This window comes from Triticum aestivum, chromosome 3B, assembly GCF_018294505.1.
Source record: "Triticum aestivum cultivar Chinese Spring chromosome 3B, IWGSC CS RefSeq v2.1, whole genome shotgun sequence".
In the NCBI taxonomy this organism is placed as follows: Eukaryota; Viridiplantae; Streptophyta; class Magnoliopsida; order Poales; family Poaceae; genus Triticum; species Triticum aestivum.
The window spans coordinates 399,020,905-399,028,423 of NC_057801.1; positions in this window are offsets into that span (position 1 = coordinate 399,020,905).

The window sequence follows — 7,519 nt, forward strand, 5'->3', positions numbered from 1 at the left end:
GCAATGGCGGAAAGGTAAAAGTGTGTATAATCCATGGACTCAACATTAATCAAAAGAACTCATGTACTTATTGCAAAAATTTAGAAGTCATCAAAAATCAAGTACTACGTGCATGCTCCTTGGGGGATACATTGGTAGGAAAAGACCATTGCTCGTCCCGACCGCCACTCATAAGGATGCACAAGCCAGGTACACTTCATGTTTCAAATTTGTTACACAACTTTAACCATACGTGCATGCTACGGAACTTGCTAACTTCAACACAAGCATTCTTTAAATTCATAATCACCCAACTAGCATGACTTTAATATCACTACATCCATATCTCAAAACAATTATCAAGTATCAAATTGATCATAGCATCCAATTCACTTCCTATGATAGTTTTTATTATACCCAACTTGGATGCCTACCATTCTAGGACCAATTTTATAACCAAAGCAAATACCATGCTGTTCTAAAAGACTCTCAAAAAGATATAATTGAAGCATGAGAGACTAGCAATTTCTACAAAAATAAGCCACCGTCGTGCTCTAAAAGATATAAGTGAAGCACTAGAGCAAAAACTATCAAGCTCAAAAGATATAAGTGAAGCACAAAGAGTATTCTAGCAATCTAATCAAATAAGCTTCTCCCAAAAGGTGTGTACAGCAAGGATGATTGTGGTAAACTAAAAATCAAAGACTAATATAATACACGACGCTCCAAGCAAAACACATATCATGTGGCGAATAAAAATATAGCTCCAAGTAAAGTTACCAATGAATGAAGACGAAAGAGGGGATGCCTTCCCGGGGCATCCCCAAGCTTAGGCTTTTGGCTATTCTTGAATATCTTGGGGTGCCTTGGGCATCCCCAAGCTTAGGCTCTTGCCAATCCTTATTCCATAGTCCATAAAAGTTCTACCCAAAACTTGAAAACTTCACAACACAAAACTCAACAGGAAATCTTATAAGCTCCGTTAGTGAAAGAAAACAAAACCATCACATAAGGTACTGTAATGGACTCATTGTTCAAGATATCTTCCGATTCACCGATTAATCTTCCGATTTATTGCTAATCGGGGGGTGACCGATAAGATTATGCCTTATCTTTGCCATTTATCTTTTGGATCGATTTATCGTTCTGACAAGCGATCTATCGGGAATCTACTGATAAATTAGACCTATTCATAGCACGATGTTTGCAAAAACTATGTTTATTTATGTTTTGTGGACCTTGATACGAAATATGTACTATTTTTCTATTTTGTTTGCCATTATACAAGGATTCAAAGGCTCGAAATCAAGGTAACACTTCTGTCAAATATTGTTTTGGTGTTGAATATAGCGTATTTTAGTGTTGGGAACCTGATATTTGCAAAAAAAATCGACTAATAGTCGACCGATAAAATCGATTAATCGGTCGATTTCCGATTAATCTCTAATCCCTAGCTGACCGAAACGATAACGATAAGCGATATCCTCAACATTGAATGAACTCATTATTTATTTATTTTGGTGTTAAACCTACTGTATTCCAACTTATCTATGGTTTATAAACTATTTTACTAGCCATAGATGCATCAAAATAAGCAAACAACACACGAAAAACAGAATCTGTCAAAAACAGAACAGTCTATAGAAATCTGTAACTAACGCAAACTTCTGGAACTCTAAAAATCCTACCAAAATAGGAAGTCATGGAAAATTTATATATTGATCATCATCAAAAGGAATCAACGCAAAAGCCTGTCTCTGTGATTTAATAAAATTATATTCGTGCGTGCAAAGTTTCTGTTTTTCAGCAGAATCAAATCAACTATCATCATAGGTTATCATATAGGTTCTACTTGGCACAAACACTAATTAAAAGATAAAAACACATATAAACAGAAGGTAGATACAAGATTTATTACTAAATAGGAGCAAAAACAAAAAACATAAAGAAAATTGGGTTGCCTCCCAACTAGTGCTATCGTTTAACGCCCCTGGCTAGGCATAAAAGCGAAGATAGATCTAACGAGTGCCATCTTTGGCACTAAATTCATAAGTAGCCCGCATGATAGATTCATAAGGTAATTTGACTTTCATTCTTGGAAAGTGCTCCATGCCTTTCTTTAATGGAAATTGGAATCTAATATTCCCTTCCTTCATATCAATAATCGCGCCAATCGTTCTAAGGAAAGGTCTACCAAGAATAATAGAGCAAGAAAGATTGCAATCTATATCAAGAATGATAAAATCCACGGGCACCAAATTTCTATTTGCAACAATAAGAACATCATTGATCCTTCCCATAGGCTTTTTAATGGTGGAATCCGCAAGGTGCAAATTTAAAGAGCAATCATCAAGATCATGGAAACATAGAATATCACATAAAGTTTTCGGAATCATGGAAACACTAGCACCCAAATCACACAAAGCAAAACACTCATGATCTTTAACTCTAATCTTTATAGTAGGTTCCCACTCATCATTAAGTTTTCTAGGTATAGAAACTTACAAATTAAGTTTTTCATCATAAGATTGCATCAAGGCATCAACAATATGTTTGGTAAAAGCTTTATTTTGACTATAAGCATGAGGAGAATTAACAACGGATTGCAACAAGGAAATACACCCTTCTAAAGAACAATTATCATAATCAAAATCCTTGAAATTCGAGATAGTGGGTTCAATGCTATTTAAAGTTGTGACCTCTCCAATCCCACTTTTACCAATTTTAGCATCAAGATTTAAAAACTCCAAATTCTTGGGATGCCTTCTAGGTAAGGTTGACTCATCATAAGTCCCTTAATTATCAAGATTCATATTGCAAAACATAGATCTAATAGGAGATGCATCAATAACTTTAAGATCCTCATCATTATTTTCATCGAAACTAGAAGAACACGCTTTTATAAAGCTATCTTTTTTAGCACGCAATCTAGCGGTTCTTTCCTTGCATTCATCAATGGAAATTCTCATTGCCTTGAGAGAATCATTGATATAATGCTTAGGAGGAGAAGATCTAAGTTTAAGAGAATCAACATCAAGCGAAAGTCTATCAACGTTCCTAGCCAAATCATCAACTTTGAGCAATTTTTCTTCAAGCAAAGCATTAAAATTCTTTTGAGAAATCATAAATTATTTCACACTATTCTCAAAATCAGAGGGCATCTTATTAAAATTACCATAAGAATTATTGTAGGAATTTCCATAATTATTAGAGGAATTACTAGGGAACGGTCTAGCATTAAAGTTTCCTCTATAAGCATTGTTTCCAAAACTATTCCTACCAACAAAATTCACATCCATAGATTCATTATTATTCTCAATCAAAGAAGACAAAGGCATATCATTGGGATCAAGAGGAGTATTTTTAGTAGCAAACAATTTCATGAGTTCATCCATCTTTCCACTCAAAACATTGATATCTTCTATAGCATGCACTTTTTTACTAGAAGATCTTTTGGTGTGCCATTGAGAATAATTAGACAAAATATTATCAAGAAGTTTTGTAGCATCTCCTAACGTGGTTTCCATAAACGTGCCTCCCGCGGCCGAATCTAAGAGATTTCTAGAAGCAAAGTTCAAACCGGCATAAATTTTTTGTATGATCATCCATAAATTCAAACCATGAGTAGGGCAATTGCGAAGCATCAATTTCATTCTTTCCCAAGATTGGGAAACATGCTCATGATCAAGTTGTTTAAAATTCATAATATCATTCCTAAGAGAGATAATCTTAGTAGGAGGAAAATACTTAGAGATAAAAGCATCTTTGCACTTGTTCCAAGAATCAATACTATTTTTAGGCAAAGACGAAAACCAAACTTTAGCACGATCTCTAAGTGAAAATGGAAATAACTTCAATTTAACAATATCGTTATCCGTATCTTTCTTATTTTGCATATCACACAAATCAACTAAGTTGTTTAGATGAGTAGCGGCATCTTCGCTAGGAAGGCCGGCGAATTGATCTTTCATAACAAGATTCAGCAAAGAAGTATTGATTTCACAAGACTCAACATCATTAAGAGGAGCAATCGGAGTACTAAGGAAATCATTATTATTGGTACTCGAGAAATCACACAATTTGGTATTATCTTGCGCCATGGCAATAAGTAATCCAACACACAAGCAAGCAGAAAAAGGGCAAGCGAAAAGAGAGGAGGAGATTGGGAAAGAGAGGGCGAATAAAATGGCAAGGGTGAAGTGGGGGAGAAGAAAACGAGAGGCAAATGGCAAATAATGTGAATGCGAGGGAGATGAGTTTGTGATGGGTACTTGGTATGTCTTGACTTGAGCGAAGACCTCCCCCACAATGGCGCCAGAAATCCTTCTTGCTATGTCTTGAGCTTGCGTTGGTTTTCCTCGAAGAGGAGAGGGTGATGCAGTAATAGTAGCATAAGTATTTCCCTCAATTTTTGAGAACCAAGGTATCAATCCAGTAGGAGGCTCCTCAAGAGTCCCACGCACCTACACAAACAAACAAAGAACTTGCAACCAACGCAATAAAGGGGTTGTCAATCCCTTCACGTCCACTTGCGAAAGTGATATCTAATAAAGATAGTAAGATAAGGTAAATATATTTTTGGTATTTTATAATATAGATGCAAAAAGTAAAGATGCAATTAAAAGTAGATTTGAAGCAAATATGATAAGAGATAGACCCAGGGGCCATAGGTTTCACTAGTGGCTTCTCTCAAGATAGCATAAGTATTATGGTGGGTGAACAAATTAATGTCGAGCAATTGATAGAAAAGCGAATAATTATGAGATTATCTAGGCATGATCATGTATATAGGCATCACGTCCGCAACAAGTAGACCGACTCCTGCCTGCATCTACTACTATTACTCCACACATCGACCGACTCCTGCCTGCATCTAGAGTATTAAGTTCATAAGAACAGAGTAACGCATTAAGCAAGATGACATGATGTAGAGGGATAAACTCAAGCAATATGATATAAACCCCATCTTGTTATCCTCGATGGCAACAATACAATACGTGCCTTGCAACCCTTTCTGTCACTGGGTAAGGACACCGCAAGATTGAACCCAAAGCTAAGCACTTCTCCCATGGCAAGAAAGATCAATCTAGTAGGCACAACCAAACTGATAATTTGAAGAGGCTTGCAAAGATAACTCAACCATACATAAAACAATTCAGAGAAGATTCAAATATTATTCATAGATAAACTTGATCATAAACCCACAATTCATCGGATCTCGACAAACACACTGCAAAAAGAGTTTACATCGAATAGATCTCCACAAGAGAGGGGGAGAACATTGTATTGAGATCCAAAAAGAGAGAAGAAGCCATCTAGCTAATAACTATGGACCCGTAGGTCTGTGGTAAACTACTCACAACTCGTCGGAGGGGCAAGGGTGTTGATGTAGAAGCCCTCTGTGGTCGATTCCCCCTCCGGCAGAGTGCCGACGAAGGCTCCAAGATGAGATCTTGCGGATACAAAAGGCTACGATGGTGGAAATTGTGTTTCGTCTGCCCCCTGGATGTTTTCGGGGTACGTAGGTATATATAGGAGGAAGAAACACGTCGGTGGACACCCGAGGGGCCCACGAGACAGGGGGCGTGCCCTATATGGGGGGCCCTTCTATCTCGTGGGAGCCTCGGCTGCTTCTTGACTTGCACTCCAAGTCCTCTGGATCACGTTCGTTCCAAAAATCAAGCTCCCGAAGGTTTCATTCCGTTTGGACTCCGTTTGATATTCCTTTTCTTCGAAATACTGAAATAGGCAAAAAACAACAATACGGGCTCGGCCTCCGGTTAGTAGGTTAGTCCCAAAAATGATATAAATGTGTAAAATAAAGCCCATAAACATCCAAAAGGGGTAATATAATAGCATGGAACAATCAAAAATTATAGATACGTTGGAGACATATCAGGGAGGCATGCAGCCTCCCCTTTCTCTTTCCACTAAAGCCCAATATGGCCCATATACTCCCCGTCGAATTCCCATAACTCTCCAGTACTCCGGTAAATACACGAATCACTTGGAACCTTTCCGATGTCCGAATATAGTCGTCCAATATATCGATCTTTATGTCTCGACCATTTCGAGACTCCTCGTCATGTCTCCGATCTCATCCGGGACTCCGAACTACCTTCAGTACATCAAAACACATAACTCATAATATAAATCGTCACTGAACGTTAAGCGTGCGGACCCTACGGGTTCGAGAACTATGCAGACATGACCGAGACTCGTCTCATGTCAATAACCAATAGCAGAACCTGGATGCTCATATTGGCTCCCACATATCCTACGAAGATCTTTATCGGTCAAACCACATAACAACATATGTTGTTCCCTTTGTCATCGGTATGTTACTTACCCGAGGTTCGATCGTCGGTATCATCATACCTAGTTCAATCTCATTACCGGCAAGTCTCTTTACTCATTCCGTAATGCATCATTCTACAACTAACTCATTTGTTACATTGCTTGCAAGGCTTATAGTGATGTGCATTACCGAGGGGGCCCAGAAATACCTCTTCGACAATCGGAGTGACAAATCCTAATCTTGATCTATGCCAACCCAACAAACACCATCGGAGACACCTGTAGAGCACCTTTATAATCACCCAGTTACTTTTGATGTTTGGTAGCACACAAAGTGTTCCTCCGGTATTCGGGAGTTGCATAATCTCATAGTCATAGGAACATGTATAAGTCATGAAGAAAGCAATAGCAACATACTAAACGATCATGTGCTAAGCTAATGGAATGGGTCAAGTCAATCACATCATTCTCCTAATGATGTGATCCTATTGATCAAATGACAACTCATGTCTATGGCTAGGAAACTCAACCATCTTTGATCAACGAGCTAGTCAAGTAGAGGCATACTAGTGACACTATGTTTGTCTATATATTCACACATGTATTATGTTTCCGGTTGATACAATTCTAGCATGAATAATAAACATTTATCATGATATGAGGAAATAAATAATAACTTTATTATTGCCTCTAGGGCATATTTCCTTCAGTCTCCCACTTGCACTAGAGTCAATAATCTAGTTCACATCATCATGTGATTTAACACCAATAATTCACATCTGTATGTGATTAACACCCATAGTTCACATCGTCATGTGACCAACACCCAAAGGGTTTACTAGAGTCAATAATCTAGTTCACATTGCTATGTGATTAACACCCAAAGAGTACTAAGGTGTGATCATGTTTTGCTTGTGAGAGAAGTTTAGTCAACGGGTCTGTCACATTCAGAGCCGTATGTATTTTGCAAATATTCTATGTCTACAATGCTTTGCATGGAGCTACTCTAGCTAATTGCTCCCATTTTAAATATGTATCCAGATTGAGACTTAGTGTCATCTGGATTGGTGTAAAAGATTGCACCGATGTAACTCTTTACGACGAACTCTTTTATCACCTCCATAATCGAGAAAAATTTCCTTAGTCCTCACTAAGGATATTCTTGACCGTTGTCCAGTGATCTACTCCTAGATAAAAATTGTACTCCCTTTCCAAACTCAGAGCAAGGTATACAATAGGTCTG